General features: G+C 68.9%; 1 protein-coding gene across 1 annotated transcript in view; it reads left to right on the top strand.

Annotated features, from left to right (window-relative positions):
- Positions 1–325, top strand: part of ETNK2 (ethanolamine kinase 2) — a gene marked incomplete at its 5' end in the record, with an annotated part of 4,316 nt that overhangs the window by 2,577 nt on the left and 1,414 nt on the right. The window lies entirely within an intron of this gene.

Raw genomic sequence — 325 nt, 5'->3', positions numbered from 1 at the left:
TCGTGCTGCCGGGGGTTAGAGCGACGTGCGAGGGAGGGTCTCTGCTGGCGCTGGGTGCCGTGCTGCCGGCGGTGAGCAGCCGGGGTGCTGCTGGGGTGCAACGCCCGCACGAGCCCAGCTCTTAACCGTGCAAGGGCTGGATGCGTGACTCAAATCAGCAGTTGATCCCCGGCTCGTGCGCACCATGGAGCTGCAGGGGTTTCGCTCACCCCGCCAGGCACGGGGAGAGCCCCGTGGTGCTGTCGCTTTGCCCGGGAGAAGCCCCCCCTTTCGCCCCCATCGCTGACCCCGGCTCCCCTCGCAGGCGTGAAGGAGGTGGATTACC

The sequence above is a fragment of the Phaethon lepturus genome, unplaced genomic scaffold, assembly GCF_000687285.1.
Source record: "Phaethon lepturus isolate BGI_N335 unplaced genomic scaffold, ASM68728v1 scaffold27455, whole genome shotgun sequence".
In the NCBI taxonomy this organism is placed as follows: domain Eukaryota; kingdom Metazoa; phylum Chordata; class Aves; order Phaethontiformes; family Phaethontidae; genus Phaethon; species Phaethon lepturus.
This window is presented reverse-complemented; position numbering and strand designations above follow the sequence as displayed.